Here is a 21,666-nt window from a genome sequence, read left to right as displayed (position 1 = left end):
CGCAACAGGATAGAGAGAAGAAGACGAGAGAGAGGCAAAGACAGGTGGTGAGAGAGGAGGTGAATTGAAGAGGAGAAATGAGAAAGGGTGAGATAGAGTGGAAGAGGATGTGCTGACAGGAGAGGGGGGGGGGGGGTTAAGGAAGTGCAGAAAGGAGGTCTTGAGCAGAAATGATTCAGTCTGAAATTCAAACTGATGACAAAGGGTTAGGGTTAGGGTTAGTTTAAATGTTTAAATGGTTCATGTGTTTATAAAAACGCTGAAATCACATCATATTTAAATGATAATCCATATGTTTGAATAAGCAGAAAATGTAATTATACAACTTTGAAACATTGAACATTTAAACATTGAACATTGAGACCTTATGGTTTGTCTGTAAGTCACTGACTGAAGTTTTGTTTCAGCATGTTTCTCCATCCAAAGAGCTGCTCAGACTCTACCAACATAAATTTAGTGCTCCTTGATTTCAGTTTAAGGAGTTAATAAAATTACAATGTAATTGTTATATAAGGGACTGACTCTGGCAAAGTTCCCACAAATGCAGTCGTTTTCATTGTTTTATCAAAATAACACGTCTGACCTGAAACTGAGACAATGACTTTTAGCAGATTAATACATGGGTACAGCAACAGCTCTGGGGGGTGTCCACCTATGTGTGGTGCGGAAAGCTTCCTGGAATCACAGTTTACATCCAGTCTCTGTAAACATTATTATAAGAACAGTTGAAGCTTTGGGGGGGTCCCTGTTTATGATGGGAAAATCTTTGTCTCTCTATCTTGTTTATTTCTCCATGTAAGGTGTTGATGTGGGTCTCTCTCTTCCTATGTGTCCCTTGTCCTCTGTGATGAATGTTCAGAATGACTCAAACCCCCTGTGTGTGGGTGTATCGTCCATACATGTGCCAGTCGTCTCCCTGTGTGAATGAAATAGAAAGTATGAGTTTACCATAAATGTAGGCAGAAGATTATCAGATGAATTATAGAAACATTTCTTCAGATAACTCAGCAGAACATCACAAACATCTACATGTTTATAAAACCAAAGGTTCTCATGCAGCCTTAAACTACACAAGACTGGGTTCACCACACACAACTAGTACAAACCAGCACATAGATCCGAATATAGGTTTGGCCAGTAAACTGCTGCCAGCTAAAGATGACCAAACTCTTCTCGTAGTTTCAGAAGCAGAGCCCCGAAGAGTCAGATTAAGACTCATGGATAATCATCCATCCAGACAAAAAAAATCATCCAGACAGACAGACAGACAGACAGACAGACAGACAGACAGACAGACAGACAGACAGACAGACAGACAGACAGACAGACAGACAGACAGACAGACAGACAGACAGACAGACAGACAGACAGACAGACAGACAGACAGACAGACAGACAGACAGACAGACAGACACCTCAGGAACGATGACTTAATATGTGAAGAAATGGCTCGGTTCGGAAATGGCCCTCTCTTTTTAACTAACATCAGCCTCTATGGCAAAGGGGTCCTTACACTGCCTCACCAAAGAGTACAAGTGTACTTACTTACTTCATCTGACAAAAAAGCCCAATCATTCCCTACTAAACCAGAAGTTGGACAACAAGCCGTGGTCCAGGGCTGGAAGATCAATCAGCCATCAATAAATAACATGGAAACGACACCTCACCGACCAAAAACAGCTTCTCCAATCCCCAATACATCCATCTGACCTGCTAAGTGGGCTTTTCCAAACCAACAGTATCAGCCATCAATAAATAACATGGAAGCGACATCTCACCGACCAGAGACAGCTTCTCAAATCCTCATACGTTGATCTGAACAGTTGAGCTGAGCTGGCATCTTTCAAGTCAGCAGTATCAGCCCTCATTAACCTCAAGTGGGTCTATCAACGGAACACTGCAGATGGAGGGTGCCCACCTCATGACCCTGATGATGTTAACACCCGTCTCCCTTCCTTAGATTCAGGATCCTCTTCCTCCCAGGAGGAGGGTACAGCAGGTATACGGTCAGCTCTAGGGCGGTAAATTCTGTGGTTAGCTGCTGAGCGTCACCAAAGCATGGATGTTCCATCTGTATGTGTGTGTGTGTGTGTGTGTGTGTGTGTGTGTGTGTGTGTGTGTGTGTGTGTGTGTGTGTGTGTGTGTGTGTATGTGAGCGTGTGCATGTGTGGGATTGTGTGTACTCTATGGACAAATGTTTTACCTGCCCTCCACACACAGTGACACAGGAAGTCAGCTGACCTGTGAGGTTTGATGGAGGGGATGTTTGTGTCACAACGGAAAAACAGACTCAAACTCACAAACACACACACATAGAAAAACAGACAGACACACATTAACATGATGTGTTCGAGCTGCATATCAAAAGTATAGGAAATGGATGGAGTCTGTGGGCGAGACAGACAAACGCGCATGTGTGTGTTTGTGTCTCTCACACACACACACACACACACACACACACACACACACACACACACACACACACACACACACACACACACACACACACACACACACACACACACACACACACACACACACACACACACACACACACACACACACACACACACACACACACACAGATGGAACATCCATGCTTTGGTGACGCTAAGCAGCTCACCACAGAATTTACCAAAAACACTAGAAGGGAAAATTATCAGGTCCTCCTCCAGACTTTATATTGCGATTGACCTTCTTTATAAATCTGACTGTGTGGTCTGGGACAAAACTAAAAGGTAATCTCAAGTTTCATATTAACTCCATTCAGGGCTTGCTTTACTAAACGTTTGTGTGTATTAAAATGTGTGCAAACTTGATACCACCAGCTAAAAATGTGCTATCTGATCTACTAACAGCGTGCAGTGAGGATTGCGTCTTTCATATGAGCAAAACAACTCGTATTGTCCAAATAGTAGGTTTGCCATAATGAATATGCAACATGAGGTGTTTCTGCCTCTGCGTGCAAAATACTGGGAGGAGAAAATGCAAAGAAGCTAAGTTAGAACACACATTGTGATTTACCAAGCCATGCAAAAATTGCGGTGATTGTGATGGTGTCTAAATGTAACACCCGATGGAATAATAGGCCTCTTTCTGCTTATATCCAATGTGTTCACTGCAATAAAGTGTTGTTGAATAAATCGGATAAGGTTTCATCACCCAGTCCAAAGGAAAGGTTTGATATTTACAGTATGAATGATTTCTGCTTACATTTACATCATACCAGTTATTTTATCATGTTTTATTCTAGGTTTGTGTGTGTTAATAAAATTGTCTGACTTTTCAGTATATAAATGTGTTTGTGTGAAGAGGGCTTGCAAGAGTGAGTGCACATTCCAACATGTGTTTGATGTGGCCCTTCAGTCAATCACTCACCAATTCAAACATAGGTTTAGTTTAAAGCCCTGAACAGACAATCACTCACCCACTTTTATATAGGTTGAGTGAGCCTTGATTCTTAATCACCTAAATTGTCTTCTCCTTAAAAATATTTAGTTACTAGACTAGATGTCAGTTGATGATAAGAAACCTTTCCCTTACCCCTGCCATTGAACGGCATCCAATATCCAGAACAGGCGGTGGGCAAGATGCAGGTCCCTGAACGAGCTGACTCATTGGCTGGCTGTTCGGGGTGTTGCTGATGAAAGTTGGTCATAAGGGTGGAGTCTACAATATGGCGAGTAGGAACCCAGGACCTCTCCTCTGGGCCGTAACCCTCCCAGTCCACTAGGTACTGAAGGCCTCTACCCCGCCGACGAGAGCGAATCAGGCGCCGCACTGTGAACACTGGGCCACCATCAACGATACGTGGAGGGGGAGGTGGTGGTGCCGGAGGGACCAAGGGACTGTTGTGGACTGGCTTAATCCTGGATACATGAAAGGTTGGGTGAACTCTTATGGAACGTGGGAGCTTCAAACGGACTGCCACTGGACTGATGACCTTGGTGCCATCTTTCTGGACTCCACCCGCAGAGGTAAGTCTCGGGTGGAGAGCCACACTTGCTATCCAACTTGGTAGGTAGGTAGATGCAGGTATACGTCGCCGGTTGGCAGTGGCAGTATAGCGACCCACTTTGCGTCTCTTTGGCCGTGGGGAGCTTGGGCAGGGGCACAAAGTGGACCATCATGCTGATGGTCAAGATGACAGTGTGGCCATCAGAGGTGGGAAGACCAGTAACGAAATCCAAAGAGATGTGGGACCATGGGCGATGAGGAACAGGAAGAGGTTGAAGCAGCCCAGCAGGAGGCTGGCGGGGGGATTTGTGTTGATTGCATACTTGACAGGCTTTGATGAATCCCTGGATGTCCTCCTGCAAGGTGGGCCACCAGAAACGTTGGAGAACGGTATGTCGTGTGCGTTGAACACCAGGGCAGCAGAACAGCTTGGAGGAGTGGACCCATAGTAGCATATCTGACCTCAAGGCTGGAGGAACGAAAAGGCAGTTAGTTGGGCAGGTGCTGGGACCCGGCTGTCCTTCTGTGGCTGCTCTCACTCTCTCCTCTATGTCCCAGGTCAATGTGGCAATAAGGCAAGATGGTGGAAGGATGGACTCAGATTTATAGAGTCTTTTGTCCTCTGGAACTGGCGGGAAAGGGCATCAGGCTTAACATTGCAGGACCCTGGACGGTAAGAGAGGGTGAAGTTGAAACGGGCAAAAAACAGAGACCAGCGGGCCTGACGAGAATTGAGTCTCTTAGCGGAGCGTATATATTCCAAGTTCTTGTGGTCTGTCCATACAAGAAAAGGCTCCTTCGTGCCCTCCAACCAATGGCGCCACTCCTATAGAGCCATCCTTACCGCCAACAGTTCCCTGTCGCCAATGTCATAATTTCTCTCGGCAGAGGACAGGCGTCGAGAGAAGAAGGCTTATGATGGAGCTTATTGTCAGTATCAGAGCGCTGAGACAGGACAGCCCCCACCCCAACATCTGAGGCATCCACCTCGACCACAAACTGTCATTCAGAGTCAGGCATCAGGAGGATGGGTGATGAGGTGAATCGATCCTTGAGGGTTTTGAAGGCAGCTGCAGCTGAAGGTGACCACTGGAAGGGCACTTTGGAGGAGGTCAGGGCGGTGAGAGGGGCTGCCACGGAGCTGTAGTTGCGGACAAAGCGACGGTAAAAGTTTGCAAACCCCAGGAAGCGCTGAAGCTGTTTACGGTTCTCAGGGACAGGCCAGGAGGTGACAGCAGAGACTTTGGATGGGTCCATCTGGATGTTGCCTTGTGCCACAATGTTCCCCAGGAAAGACACTGATGAGACATGGAACTCACACTTCTCTGCTTTTACAAACAGAGAATTCTCCAGGAGACGCTGAAGGACGGACTGGACATGATGGATATGTTGCTCTTTGGATCTCAAGAAGATGAGGATGTCGTCGAGGTAAACAAAAACATATCGATTGAGCATGTCCCTGAGCACATCATTAATCATTGCCTGGAAGACAGCAGGAGCATTGGTCAGGCCGAATGGCATCACAAGATACTCGTAGTGTCCAGTTGTGGTGTTGAATGCCGTCTTCCACTCATCTCCCTCTCTGATGCGGACGAGGTGGTAGGCGTTGCGCATGTCAAGTTTGGAAAAAATGGTAGCCCCCTGGAGCAGTTCGAAGGCAGTGGAGATGAGTGGCAGTGGGTAACGTTTTTTTATGGTAAAATCATTGAGTCCTCTGTAGTCGATGCAGGGTTTTAATGTCTTGTCCTTCTTCTTGACAAAGAAAAAACCTGCTCCAGCAGGAGATGAAGAAGGACAAATGATACCAGCGGCCAGGGATTCATTGATATAAGTCTCCATGACCTCTCTCTCGGTCTCAGAGAGAGAGTACAGCCACCCCTTGGGAGGTGAGGTACCAGGCAGACGATCTATGGCACAATCATAGGGGCGATGTGGGGGCAGAGATGTGGCTCTGGCTTTACTGAAGGCCTGGCGAAAGTCATGGTACTCAGGTGGCATCCCTGAGAGGTCAGGTGAAGAACTGGAGTTGGAGCTGGAGGGGTGAAATGGAGCTGAGGCATGCTGCAGGCACCTTTGTTGACAGGAAGAGCTCCACTCCAGAACGGCCCCCGTGACCCAGTCAATGTGAGGGTTGTGAAGACGGAGCCACGGAAACCCCAGGATGAGAGGCAGGTGGGAAGAGCTTAGGATGTGGAACTGGACGGTCTCATGATGATTACCAGAAAGCAGCAAGTGGACAGGAGAGGTCTGATGAGTGACCATACCCAATATGTGTCCATCTAAGGCTCTAGCAGGAACCGGACGAGGCAAAGGAACCCTCTTGAGCCCCAGCTGAAGGACCACCTCCTCATTAATGATACTGGCATCTGCCCCAGAGTCAATGAAGATAGCCAAGGAGTGGGAGCCATCTGAAAGAAGAAGACGGCCTTGGAGCAGAGGTCTCTGAGTCTGGGGAGGCAACATGGCAGTTGAGCTCACCAGGGTCCCCCCTACAACTGGTGAGCTCTGGCTTTTACTGGACAGTTGGAGATGTAGTGTCCCACTGCTCGACAATAGAGGCAGAGATTGGACCTGCGGCGGCGCTCCCTCTCCTCCAGAGAGAGGGAGGTGCGACCCAACTGCATGGGTTCAGGATCCTCAACCTGCTGTGGAGTTGGCTGCAGTAGCACCCCCACGGGAGCGAGGGGGAAGAGAGCGTTGGGCCCCCCTTGGCGCTTCTCTCTTCGACGGGCCTGGATACCTAAGTCAATGCAGATGGCCAATTCAATCACCCCGTCCAAGGTGATGGGGGTGTCATGTGAGACCAGTTCATCTTTAATGTAGTCAGCCAAACCGTGGAGGAAGGCCTCACAGAGGGCTGGACTGTTCCAACTGCTTTGGCTGGCTCTGGTGCGGAAATCAATAGAATAATCGGCCACCATTTGCGCGCCTTGCTTCAGTTCCATCAGTCCCCTTGTTGACTCAGAACCACAATTCTCGAACCCAAAAACCTTGCGAAGCTCAGCAGCAAAAGAGTCAAAGGAGGCACAGGCTGGAGACCATATCTCCCACTCAGCTCTGCCTGTCAAATGACTGATGACAAATGCTACCTTTGCTGGTTCCGTGGCAAAAGTGCGGGGCTACAGGGCGAACAGAAGAGAGCAGCTGGTGAGAAAAGGGCCACAAGTCTCTCGGTCACCGTCGTAGCGCTCCGGGCTTCCCACCCAAGGCTCAGGAGCATCCCTGGGCAGTGAAGAGACCGATACAGGTGCAGGAGCAGAAGCCAATTCTCCAGGAGAGGGAGCAGAGACAGCAGATGGAGAGAGCTGGGAGATGCAGGCTGCTAGCTGTTGCATCTGTTTGGCTAAAGCTGCTAGCGCATGTCCATGGGTCTCTGCAGCTTGTCTGGCTTCAGCAGCAGATGCAGTCATCACAGCCTCATGCTGCTGCAGGACGCCCTCAATTGTCTCGAGGCGAGACGGGTAGCTGGCCAGATTGGCCAGCTATGGATACCTCTATCGGGTATAGAGTGAACCCAATTGCAGCACAAATGAACCAGTGTTTTCGTTTTTAAACAGTCTTTATTTATCAGGTTCACGTATTTAGACAACAGACCAGAAGAAGTGAGCTGGAGGGGCGAAGCTGATCTGTTGAGTCTTTCTGGTTGAGCAGGAACAGTCCAAACGCTAACCAGCTACAGGCAGACAAGGAACAGGGAACAGGCAGGCAATACTCATGGTCATAAACAGAAGGCTAGTAGGTTTACCGGGGCTGAGACAAGAGACGATGGTCAGAGGCAGGTCGGGTCGATAACAGGTAGGCAATCCGGGAATAAATGCTGGAGAGTCGGGCATGGGAGCTAAGACAATCTGGCAAAGAGTGAGTGAAGTGAAGTTGCATATATACTGGCTTGATTGGAGATGACGAGCAGGTGAGAGCAGTTTGACTGATGAGGTGTGTGACTGAGCAGCAGAGCGGGGGAGGAGCAGAGCAGACTGTGACAGGAAGTGTCTTTCCCTACAGATTGGACAAAGGATTCGGGAGTATGATGCACCAATGAGAGAAGCGGAACCAAACATCAAGAGACAGACAGACAGACAGACAGACAGACAGACAGACAGACAGACAGACAGACAGACAGACAGACAGACAGACAGACAGACAGACAGACAGACAGACAGACAGACAGACAGACAGACAGACAGACAGACAGACAGACAGACAGATAGATAGATAGATAGATAGATAGATAGATAGATAGATAGATAGATAGATACTTTATTGATCCCGATGGAAATTCAAGACACAAGACATTAGTTACAATACACACCCGCTGTCCCCCCTCCCCTCTGTATACAATAATCCCCCAAACAAGATTTAGCAGCCCCTATGTGACTAAGAGTAAACATAATTATATGTTAGACCTGTGCAGTTAGCATTAGCAATTAGACTTAAAACTTATATAGCATAATGTACATAACCTGTGAGGAGAGAAAAACATGTGTTGGTTAAGAGAGACCTGTAAACAGTTAAAGAGCCTTAGAAACAAAGTGCTGGCCTTCTAGAAACTAGTTACATGTGCATGTACAGAGGTGTTTGAGCTTATGCCAGAGGTGTGAGTACAGTCGTTAAACAGTCAATGCAGGAATGTAAATTGGCTCACCAACTTAAAGGAGCAGTGATTTGCATTAAGTGTCCTAGACAATAAAGGCCGGTTCACACGGCAGGATTTTAAAATTGTCGGCCGATTTCCCAAACTGTAGAGACCACACACATGGCGATAAATAATCGGAGGTTTTACAGTTTCGGTCGTACAGTGTGTGGTGTGCAGCCACACGGCAACATCAACACACCACACACGAACCGATTTCACTCGCGAACGTCCCCCGATCAGACGGGAAATCTCGCAAAACCTCTCGAGATTAAACGTGTTTCCAGAGTCAACAAACGGACGAAGAGGATGTAATAGGGATCGTTTTACTGTGTTTTTAACTGAAAAACAAAAAACGTGTTAAAAACGTTTTAAAAAGAGGCGTCGGTCAAAGGAGCGGAGACTACGGGAGCATGAGCTGTACTTGCTACATGTTGACATGGAGGTGAGTAGTTGTTTTGCTCCCGGTATTTTCGCTACTACGTCACCTCGCTTTCTGATTGGCTACGCGTCACATTCAACAGGCTCATGCTCGTTTTCCCCTCGGGGGACACCACACATGATGAGAGATCGGGCCAAAACAATCCAACATGTTGAATATCCCCGATTTGAGATCGGAGCGGTCCCGACGTTCTTCCGACCAGACGAGAGCAGTCTGAACACACCACACACGGCAGGATGATCTTATAAGATTATTTTATGATGATCGGGGCGTCCTTAAGATTATCGGAAGGGGAGAATCTGGGCTAAAATCGGCGTAATTATCCTGCCGTGTGAACTAGGCTTAAGCTGAAACCAGGAGTGATTTGGGTGATTATCGTTAAGTACCCAACTATTGAGGAGCAGATTAGCAATAAGTGTTGAAGACAATAGAGTGAAACTTGACCTAATTAGGGTGATCATGTCAGCCATTACAGATGTAGCTAAACACAACAGTAGGATGAAACCAGACATGATTAGGGTGATTATCTTTAAAGTGACCAGTGCTCAGTAAGGTGACTATCAATATGTATTAAAGTGTCCAACTGGGGGCTGACTCTGAGGTCAGCAGTGCAGATGAGGAATGAGAAGATAGATAGATAGATAGATAGATAGATAGATAGATAGATAGATAGATAGATAGATAGATAGATAGATAGATAGATAGATAGATAGATAGATAGATAGATAGATAGATAGATAGATAGATAGATAGATAGATAGATAGATAGATAGATAGATAGATAGATTGAGAGTAAACATAATTACAAGTTAAACCTGTGCAGTTAGCATTAGCATTAGACTTAAAACTTATATAGCATAATGTACATAACCTGTGAAGGAGAGAAAAACATGTGACAGTTAAAGAGCCTTAGAAACAAAGTGCTGACCTAAACTTGTAAATATGTGCAGGCAGTTGACAGTAGCATTTTTCATGACTTTGTCATCGCATAAATCCTTTGCACAATGTAATCTCTCTCTCTCTCTCTCTCTCTCTCTTTAGGTATGTAAACAGAGTGAGTGTGTGAACAAGGTGGAGTCAAACCTTTCCTTTGCAGTCAAGTAGTTTACATTTAGGTTTAGCTGTATCTGCTTTGTGATGATATATAATATAAATAAGGATAATAAACATGTCCCTTTTTTTACTTTTCTCTCTGGCTGCAGACTGTTTATGATTGTCCTGCTGTAAGTACAGGAAAAAAACGACGGTTTCATGTGACACTTTTTTTTAGACCTACCTGGACTTTGAGTCTTGTGTCTTTTGCCTGGCTCTTTCTGCACCATGAACAAGCAGATAAGGATATTTCATTTCGTTTTTAGGGTTATTTTTCTGTCCATAAAAAACATCCAAGAAAGTATTTATAGACACAAATGTCACTGACAGTTTCAATCCTGCAGATTGCTTTCTGAGTTTACTTTACTTGAGACTTTTTTCAAAGAGGAGGTTTGATTCAGTCTGACTGAAACAAACAGACATTAGAGAACAAACTTGAATGAGTATGAACACTTTTCTACATTTTATAATCCTCTCATTAGATCAACTGCAATTGAGGAGGGTTTTTTTTTTAAGTTTAATCCTCGAACAGAAGCAGATCATCCTGCACAAGTTGGTCTACAGGGTTTAACTGATCTTTGTTTGTGGTTTAAAGAAACATTATTTAAAATAAGTGTAAATAGTTTCAAATTCCAAAAATTATAAATCTAAGTATATTTTAGAGACTTACCTTAGCATTTGAGTGTGGAGCGATGCAGGTGAGAAGTTGTTGTTGCATCATGATGATGTCACACAGCTGGTATGTATGTATAAAGCGTTTATCAGTAATCTACTGGCAAATATTTCTCAAGAATAAAGTGTGTGTGTGTGTGTGTGTGTGTGTAGGTGTGTGTGTGTGTGTGTGTGTGTGTGTGTGTGTGTGTGTGTGTAATTGTATTTAAAATACAGAACTGTATTTGATGGGAGAGGTGTGGAGCAATGGAGGCATGCAGGTGTGGACTTGTTGTGTTGCATCATGATGATGTCACACAGCTGGTTAATTTCACTTCTTGTTTGAACAGAAGAGATTCACAGCAGTTGCTGTTTAGAGATGACTGTGTGTTGAGTGTAAAAACAAATCAACATCCTGGAAAAGGTTAACAAAAGGTAATTAGTCATACAGATGTACAGTCAAACAAGTGGACTATCAAACAGGTAAATTAGTGACAAGGTGGACTGTCAATGCAAGTGAACAGTCAAGTAATTAGGTTCTACTTGCATAGACTGTTAATGAAGGTGAATAATCAGACAGGGGCACCAGTGAAGAGTCCAAGAGGTGACCATGTGAACAAGTGGACAAGTACATTTAGCTCCTCATCTCAATCATTGTTAGTTTATTTTATTATAATCTCTGTCTTTTTTACATCAGGAGAGTTCAGTAAATCTTCAAATGGAAAGTTAAAAGGTGTTGTTTACTTATCACTGGACTGAAAGCTGCGTAGATTGTGGTTGTTCTGATGGTTTAATCCGCACACTCTGGACCGTCAGTGTCTTTTCTTGCTGTATTGGACATGTGTTCTATCATTATTAGGCTACTTCAGACTTCAGTGAGAAATGAATGAGTGAGAAAAACTCTGGATCAACTCCGATCATAGAATAAATTATTATTCAAAGTCTGGTAGAAAAATAGTTAAATTATGTGGTTTACAGTTTTGTCCAACTGCTCAAACACAATTTTGCTAGGCTGGTGTTATCAATATATTACACAATTTACAAAACCACACACCCAAACTGCAAAATACCTCCATATATCCTGCAAAATGAAGCACTGCAACCAAAACTACAGGTAGCATGGTCAAATCAAAAATTTTACACAAAATGGCACACATTCAGATTACCAGATTTTTCAAAAGCTTTAGTGTGCTTTGCCATAATGCTAAAATAGTTCTAAATGGACAAAATTCTTCGGATTGCTCACCTGTAGTCTCACCTTCAAAGTGCTTACTTCCTGATTGAAGTGAGAACAATTACTTTAACCATTACCGTAAGGTGGCACATTTATAGGCCAATTAGCTCATAAAGTGTCATTTTAAATGGAAGTGTTTTGAAATGAGTAACATGACTTTACTGTAAGCCAGATTGTTGTGTCTTATGCAAACATTCAGTGCCTTTAAAATTTGCCATTTTGAATTGCAAAATCTGTGTAAAGCAGAAAATGTGTTTAGACTTTTGGAGACTTGAGAAGAGGTTTTGCATTATGTGTGTCAGTTTAAATAATTGTGCTATGCATGTCATTTTATTGTGTTAGCATTTGGAAAAAACTGTAACTCAAATGAGAATATGGATCAGTCAGTGTGAAAAAAATAAAATCATTTGATGATCAGACGTGGATGAGCAAAATCTCATAAATCAGGTTTCGAATATGTATATACTTCGGCGGGAATACCTAATTGTTCACTGTTGGGCATCTGATACTCAGTTTATCAACGAAGCCATGTGGTACCTATCAGCTAACTCAACGTTGTCAAAGTGTGAGACAGACAGTATTCAGTTTTTGATTGACTGTATAATGCCATATATACCGTCTGTGTGTGTAAATAGAGACAGATAAAGATGTAGGTAAAAACTGTTCATTTATCAGATTATGTTCACAAGTAAAACATTTCATATACATTGTTTCAGAACAATTCTGAATGTAAAGCAAAAAAAATCTCCCCTTGACTTTACTGCCGGTAGTTGGTAGAGTCGTCAACTCTCAAATGGATAGTTGAGGGTTTGATATCCAGCTCCTGAGAGCAACACAACACTTATCCCTGAATTGCTCCCACTGCTGTGCCAAGGGGCGGATGAATGTGCATGAACAGGATTAGTTACTTGTGATGGTCAATATACATAGCAACCAATGCCATCAGTGTGTGAATGAGTGAGAATAGGTAGGTTTGACATGCAGTAAAAGCACTTTGAGTAGTCAGAAGATTAGAAAAGCACTATACAAGCTCCATTCACCATTACTTAGGAAGCTTTCCTCCCTCCTGAAGTCATGTTAAGTGTTAACACATAAATACAACGTATTTTACAGTACAGTATTTGTAAACGTCATATATTTACATGAACAATTCTCCAAAAGGCTCCAACAGCACAAACAGGGACCAGACATCTAGCAATTCCAGTTTGCAGTTCAGTGTTTGTTTCATGTTTTATCCCTGGATTTCTCTGATGATGTGACCCTATAAAAACATGTGGAGAGTATTGACATCAAGAATCCTGACAGAAAACAGTCTGTCTACATGTCAGAGCTCATACATGTGGAACAAACTGTCTGTGTGATTGGAGTCAAAGTAGATGCTTATTTTGGCTCCATCAACAATTAGGACCCTCTTGCAGAAGAAGATCTCGGTGTCTTTGGCGTCCATCTTCTGGATGGTTCTGGTATCTTTGTCCACAGTCTGCTGGAGAACCACCTTCTCGCCACTGACCACTGACAGCTTCACCCAGCCATAGATCAGATAGTATGCCGCTTTGTTCACTGTGAAGATGTCGAATCTGCCCTGTTCATTACTCACTGTGGAGCACAAAGGGTTAAACTACATTATCCCACTGAGACATTGACTGTGGAGCACAATGGTTTTTAGACGTATACACGTAGATTCCTCTTCTCTGCTTGTGAGATAGGTCTACATGACGGCCATCATGGAGAGGGGTAGCTGCGGATAGGATGAGGGCTATAAACGATTCAAATGTACTACTCTCGGAAATGTGAATCAATTGTCAAGCAAACATTTTGTCACAAATGTAAGGCATATATTTATGACCCAGAATATTTGGTTCAATAAAACACGCAGGTTTTCATACCAAAAAGCTCTATCACATATAAGATAGTTATTCTCTGTAGAATCTAAATAATCTTGTGTGGTATACTCACAGAAACCCTTCCTTTATAAAGGCCATTATATTAGGCTATAATGAAGTGTATTTAAATGTACTGAAATGTTTTTCATTCACTGAGGACAATACAAATCTGTTGTTTTATTGAATTAATGAGACATTGATCCACAAATATAATTACATTTTTGCTCTGTTACGCTTTAGTACAGTATTTAAAATACAGATCACTGTCACAGTCATCCTAAATGAGAGAGTATTTCTGAATGAAAAGCTACATTTTAAATTGAACCAGGGGTCCTGGATCATGAACACATTTCTGATGTTTGTGACAAAACCATCCACTCGAAAATAAATCTGTTTCTCAGAGAGTTTTGAATCTTGTGTAGATCTCCTGCTTTCATAGACTTACTGGGCATTCATTAGGAGCCGAGGCTGCCCCTCTCCAAGATAGCGTCCGTATGGACTTATTTCTCTTGTGTACAGAAACAGTCTGGGCATAGCATCTAGGCTGCGGTATCCACTGTATGACAAATTGTTAAATGACAGCATCATCCGGACAAACACGAGGAACACAAAGTAAAATATTCTGCTCTTACCTTTGAGTTTAGTGGACAGGTAGACTTTTTCTGCCGCAGACTCTTCCTGAAGACACAAAATACATATATTACATATGACGGATGATTATAATATATTATATTACATATCTGATTTATTATTGAACCACAATTCCTAAAATGTTGGGACTTTGAGTGAAATGTAAAGATGATCAGTGGAGAGGGTCATATTTTCACTCTGTTATCACTTTTTCTTTTAATAACCTTTTATGAACTGAGGAGTCCAGTTTATGCCATTTAGACATATTTTCAGTAGGTGATGAATCAGGACCCTGCCTGTTGCTGCAGAGCCCTGTTGTCTTGATCAGAAACCTTAGCTGAAAATAATTTCTATGCTTGGCAGAATATGTTGCTCCTAAACCTGTTTATATGGTTGAGCAGTAATGGACCCTTCACCTACCGGTATGTGCAGGATACCCATACCAACCGTTATAATTTTTAAACAGAACTTTAAATTTGACTGATCAGACCTAAGGACAGGTGTCCGCTGTACCTCAGTCCATCTTTAATCAGAGAAGGCAGCAGAGTTTTTGGATCTGGTTTCATCTTTGCTTTGGAAGGTTTCAGGTAGCATTTGTGGATGCCGAGATGAACTGGAATCCTTAGGTTCTTTACAATTGTATGTTAAAACATTATTCTTTAACTCTTCTTCTTTTCTTTCCGTTCCTCTACTTCAGACAGGCTCAGCCTCTTTGAGAATCTATTTTAATACCTAACCTCTCTGTTGAACTGCAGCCTTTATAACTGTAAGAAGTGCAATAAGGTGTGGGTTTATATAAGCTTTTAACAACTTTTCCCATCTGTTTTTTTAACTCTATCCCAACTTTTTCAAAAACAATGTAATAGCTTGGCTCCACATCTTTGTCTTTGTCCTATCTTTTTAAAATATCGAGTTGACTTTTTTTTCTTCCAAATCCTTAGATCCTGTTTTATTTACATTTTACACAACATCCCAACTTTTACTAATAGTAGTTGTAGACTGATTGATGATTAAAGATAATAAATGATTGATAATGCAATTTGCATCATTGCTCTGATGTATTTCTCACCTGTGTACAGGATGCCGTGAACACGAATATTTGCAGACAAATGCCCACTGTTAGAGTCAAAATGACTAATCCCATCACAGCTGACAGAGTCAGGACACTCCTGGAGCAGCCCTGGCATTTTGCAGGTGACCCCCTGCCTGCCTCCATCAGAGCCTCCTGCTGTTCAGCCTGCTGTGAGTCCATGATGTGTATGTGTGTCCTGTAATATGTGTCCTGTACTGCATGATGACACTGTCTGCTCCCTCATTTAAATCCATGTCTGCCCACACAGTGAAAGTGAGATCTATGAATAGCTAAGCTCCACCCCTTCAATAAAGAGTAAGAGAGGGAATCCCTATGATCCCTCCCTGCTCTATTGGTGTCTTGCCAGGGTTTATGATCAGGAGAAAACCCAGTAGTCTGTAAACTTGCCAGACCGGAAAAGCAGATTGCAGATTAGATCGAGAGCTGTGGATTTGTTATAATAACTCACATTTAATTCTATTATAGTCTTGTACAAAAATTAAAGCTGCATTCAAGTGCTGCTTGGAAGGAGTTTGTCCGCCTCTCAGTGTATTTGCTTGCTCTAAACATTTCTGTTTGCTCTGACTAGAGAGTCATAACATTATAACAAACCTTTTTATAAGATATCGAAGGTTTACATTTTAACTCACTTCCTTATTTAAAAAAAGTTATTGACTAATAATCTAGTTTGAATCTACTCTTGGGGTTTCACAATTCCAAAATTGTAGAATGTTTTAGTAAAAATCAGATTTCGATAGCTGCTTGATAACATGGCATCTGATGTTTACATTTTAGACAGTGTGCAGGAGTTTGTCTGATGGATTCATTCCTCTTTTTGAGTCCACACACCAGAAGCTGCTCCAGTTAAATGGAATTTAATGGAATGTTACATGTAACATGTCAAGCCCTCGCCCCACGTCTTTTTCTATTTTTGGATGTTTTTTGACCAGCAGTACTTAAACTTCCTCGATTAGCGTGCCTTTTTGACATTTTTATTTATTCCTCTTCTTTAGACCTGTTTTGTGAAATAAAAACGTCAATGTTTCTTAATACTTTCAATCAAAAAATAACAGAGATTGTATTGTTTTAAAACAGGTTATGTTAGTACAAACTTTCATGAATTCATTCATCGGGAAATTTACATCCGTCTATCATCTTGGGGTAATTCTTCCTTAAGGTCTGTGTAGCTGAAGAAATCTATGTTTGACATGTACAAGTGAAGATAATGTCTTCTTTCTAGCCTAAAAAAAGTGTATCCAGATGGAAAGGAATGTTTAGGTTGTACGTACCTCCTCAGAGAATATATGCAAAGACATAAAAAGTTTGTCAGCCATGACAACCCACAATCTGTTTCACAATTTTCAGGTGAAACACCCACACTTAACATGTGGTATTAAAACGTTTGGAAGAATGGAACATGTTGACATCCTTTGTCTTATAGTTGTGTTTGCAGATTCATGTATGCGGATGAGTGAGTGAGAAATATGTGCAGATGAAGCTCTGCAGGTAAAGTTTTGCAGGAGACATTCTCTGAGGGGAAGTTCTGTATGTTTAGCTCTCCAGCTGAAGCTCTTAAGAGCTTTAAATTGTTCTGTTTTTACTTGTGTGATCCTGTTTATTCCTAGTTTTTCCTCTGCTTCTCTCCTTAGTTTCTGTTTTTGATATGAGAGATGTTTTCTGTTTGAGATCAGGTGAGCGTGAACAAGGTTCTGCAACACAGCACCGAGTTTTTCTGCAGCTTTTTCTTTCTTCTTAATCAAACACTCAGAGACAAATCTTTAAATCAACATGGCTGCACAAACTATTTATCACGGAGCCTCAATGCATTATAATTATACCTGTTAGTGTGGCCTGTCACACTAACCTATGAGAGGAAATACATCAACAACAGAAAAAACAACAGTCTCTCTCTCTGTGTCTCACTTTACCAGTGTTTCAGTTCACCTGTATCTTACCTTGACTCACTTCACGTTCAGGGACTTCCTCAGAGAGAGAAACTGTGTCTTACATCACATTGTTCACCCACTCTGACTCTTGCATCACTGTTGTTGTTCTAAATCCGTCCACACGCCTACCTTCCACTCTGAGGACACGTGTCACATTGTAAACACACACACACTGTTATCTCCCTTCTGGACAGTAGTTTCGTGTCTTTGTAGAAGTTGATCTGATGTTGGTTTCACAGTTTATCTGGATTCAGGTTCCTGCTGAGATACAAAATCTAACTCCTGTTAGATTTTTGTAACAACTGTAGTCAGCAGGTCAGTTGTTCAACCTTCAGAGCTAACCACAGGTATTGATTTAGATATTAATATGAATTAAAACATGTCATACATATTTTTGCATTTGGAAATTTAACATTTGATCCAAAAAATATAGTTGTTTTTTACAAGAATAAATAAGACTATTAATGTTGAATTTGAACATGTTGTAAAATGATAGTTACTAAAAGGAATATGATGCATTGTTAAAGATATTAAAATCTATAAAAACATATCACAGTCCTGTCATCTTCACTTTAAGAATGAAACAACAACACACACTTAAACACAGACACATGTGTATACGTATACTCTATATACTTCATGTAAATATATCTTGATTTTTGCTTTCATATTAAAGTTACACTTTAAGGATCTCTAGTCGAACAAAGACAATGATTCAGTTTGAATGAATCTGGATTTAACTTCAAAGAACATAGAAAAGTATGACCTAGGAGACATGTACATATAAAAATTGATCGCCATGAAATATCTATGTCACCATTTATGATATTTGTAATATTAGAACAATAGGTTGTATTAGTTTATGATAAGAGGTCAAAAGTTACCTAAATGTGTTTAAGTCACAGATAAATCTTCACTGAACCTTTTTTAATGTTAGATATTAATGATGCTTTGTAGTTTCTTTCATTTAAATTTTTTTTTTTAAATGTAAACATAAATAATCAGATCCGTTTTAACCATGATGAATACTCTGTGCTGTGTGGGTGTGTGCTAGTTTCTACATTGTGTGTGGAAAGTTCACTGTAACAGATCTGTGAGTGAGGGAGTGTCTGCAGGTGGAAGTTTTATTACCAAACCTGCTTCAGCAGCTTGAGTTGCACACACAGACACACACAGACACACACACACACACAGACACACACACACACACACACACACACACACACACACACACACACACACACACACACACACACACACACACACACACACACAGCTGGGTTATGACAAGAGTTAAAAACAATGCCAGACTGTATTGTATAGCTTGGTGAGCAGAGCCGGCCCCTTACCCACTTGGTGCTCTAGGCACGATTATACTGAGAGACAGTTTATGGTTTATTGGATAGATTGTGTTGAACTTTGCTACCTGATAAAGTGGGGCATGCTCAGTGTTATTAGAGTTCAGACGGAAAAAGCTGCAGAGGTCAATAAGACAAGAACTGCAGGCCGTCACATGGTTTGATTTGATTAATTATCCTTAATTTTTAAAATCATCTGAGTTTAAAAACTTTTTCCAGTAGATGCCAGTAGCACTATAAAAGTTTGGCCACAGGCTAGGTCACCTTGTAAGAAGTGTGTATGGCTTTAGTGGCACTAGTTCACACAGTAGCCTACAGACAGGTTCAGTGGCCAGTTAGCCCATCTCTGTACTGTTTGATACAATGGCTGAGGCTAAAAGAAAGAGGATAGTGACCTATGAAGCTAAGAAGAGAAAAAGACAAAGTGACCGAGCAAGAAGCCGGACAAGCCTAGAAGAAATATTGGACAGACTTTTACATTTGGGAGAGAGCTTCAAGAGACACTAGGCTGCAGGTATGAGCTGGTTATGTTTTAAAGCAGTGCAGTTTGACTTAGAAACCTTCGTTGAGTGTCAAAGTGCACCAAATTTAATTCCATCATAATGTTTTTAATAAGAAGAATAATGTGCCTTTTTTTGCAGTCAACCAAAAAAGCAGAAACCTTTTCAAAAGCGCCTAATGCCTTTTTCAGTTGAACTCTTTTAACTTTTTATTAAAGCGATGTGTGACACCAAGCGCCTTTCTGCCAGCTGACCAACAAGAACGAGACGAGTAGGTGTGCGTTTAACTTCCCTTTACGTCCCTAGTTACTGGTGGCCAAAAAGATGTAGTGTGAACTAAATGTCCACTCCGGTCCATTACAAGACAGGTCCTTGTCAACACCCACCAGCTGCGTTCTAAGTCCGCAGCTCAGAGAGCAGAGCCAGACGCTGGAGTGTGGAGACAAAGGAATTCCTGCTATCATTTCACAGATTCACCTGCGGCAGGTGGAGATAATAGAATGAACGTAGTGTAAAACTGTATATTATGATTCTAAACACATACGATCATTTTTCTGAACAGGGTGTCTTATCTTGAAAAGAAACCAGAGGTTTTAATGTTGTATCGGTGTTTGGCTTTCCGTGCTGCTTGTTCTTTTCTGTGCTAAATTGAAGTGTCGTGCTCCGGCCATAGCTCCAGTGTAGGTACCAGGTGTGCTCAGGTGTTCAGGTTGACTTAGAGTCCTGCGCCTGCTAGTGATGTCACACGACATAAAGATATCAGGGCAAAGATCGACACGTCCAACGTTCATACAGTATTTCTGATTGGTTGAGCTTGCTGTTAACATGACAATGGTAACGGCTGTAAGTATGTGAATCATGACGCAAGCAGGCTAGCTCATTAGATCGATCAAATGTACTTATAACCTTGTCATGCTGCTGTGAGTAAAGTTTATATTTTCCACAAGACAAACTTTAAGCTAGTACAAACTATATCATTCGCATTAATGTTGACATTTGGATGCTTCCTGCAGTTCATCTAACAGCCACGAGGGTCAGTAACAACATTTAATGAATTTAACATTCTAATTTGATAAATGACAAGCTTTCAGATAAATTGAAATTTTTCAATCCTGTACAAATCCCAGAGACAATGAAATACTAGCATCATCTAATTCACTGATTTACTTGGATCAGTGTTTATACCCTGACTTTTTCACACACACTTGTGCTACTAACAACTCAACCCCAACACCAAATTGTTAATCCAAGCCTTCATGTTCAATTTCTGCATTAAATCAGGCTGAGCTGATGTGGGTATGCAGCAGGAAATAAAAATGAGAATTGGGATTGTTTATATCACACAGCAACCGTTGTGACTGTCTGCATATTGAAGCTTCTTCAGACTTTTGTCTGCTTGGGACTCAGTTCTTTAAGACTCAATCATAGATTATAATCAAAAATGAACTTTGGAGGAGATTACAGAAGCAGTCTGTCTAAAATTTCCGGAATCATTTAAAGCATTTTCCATTCTACCTGTATTTATTTTTAGCACACAGGTGTACACACGTGCGTGTTTAAAATATGCAATCACATTTGGGCTGGATCAGATATGATCTATGGGATGTGGTTTGAGTTTTCTTTTCATGTTAAAACATGCCAGAGTTTTGTTGTTCCTGAAACCACTCAAACTGGTCCACATCGCTGACGAAGAGGAAAGTCTGGGAGCCTTCCTTTGAAAGCCGGATGTTCTATTTTTAACGTCATGGTATCAAACAGGTAAAGATGTGGTTTGATTTTTACTGGAATACTAAAATTCTGGTAAAGTGAGAACTCTTCGCAGGACAAGAGAGTTATGGAATTTGATGTAAACACAGGCGATACTTTCAATATAACTTCAATGAATGAACACACCTGAAAGAGACAGAATGATCCTGCAGCGTCACAGCAAGTCCTGCTACAACGTCACAGAGCCCTGCTTCACTTTCACTTTTGGTTAAACTTTGTTTACAGAGTGCAAGTGAATGATGATGAAACCAGAATGAGAGAGAGAGCTGCAGTTATTTCCACATGGAAACTCTTTATGACCGTTTTATTACTGAGCATGCTCAGAACATTCACTTTTATTTCCTGAAAGTAAAAAAAAAAAAAACTCTTCATGAAACTGTGTGGTAAGAAACTCATTTTACAAACAGTCACTGAAACGTATCATTGTGAGTTCAGTTTACGGTTAAAATCATTCTAAAAGAAAACCATAAAAACATTTGAAACCAAGCAGCAACCTCCGATAAC

The sequence above is a fragment of the Symphodus melops genome (genome assembly GCF_947650265.1).
Source record: "Symphodus melops genome assembly, chromosome: 8".
Lineage (NCBI taxonomy): Eukaryota > Metazoa > Chordata > Actinopteri > Labriformes > Labridae > Symphodus > Symphodus melops.
This window is presented reverse-complemented; position numbering follows the sequence as displayed.